This window comes from Eimeria mitis, genomic scaffold (genome assembly GCF_000499745.2).
Source record: "Eimeria mitis Houghton genomic scaffold, Emh_scaff3489, whole genome shotgun sequence".
In the NCBI taxonomy this organism is placed as follows: domain Eukaryota; phylum Apicomplexa; class Conoidasida; order Eucoccidiorida; family Eimeriidae; genus Eimeria; species Eimeria mitis.
The window spans coordinates 6,355-6,563 of NW_013571830.1; positions in this window are offsets into that span (position 1 = coordinate 6,355).

Here is a 209-nt window from a genome sequence, read left to right on the forward strand (position 1 = left end):
TGCTGCAGCTGCTGCGTTTCATGTGTACTGTGCAGCATTTGTTCCCGCTGCTGCTGCTGCTGCTGCTGCTGCAGCAGCAGCAGCAGCAGCAGCAGCTACACCTCACATGCAGCTGAGGTGTATGTACACCTCAAGACTTCTCTATAACAAAATATTTGGCATCAATTTCTCTCTATTGAAATAAAATAAAATAAAATAAAATATAAAAA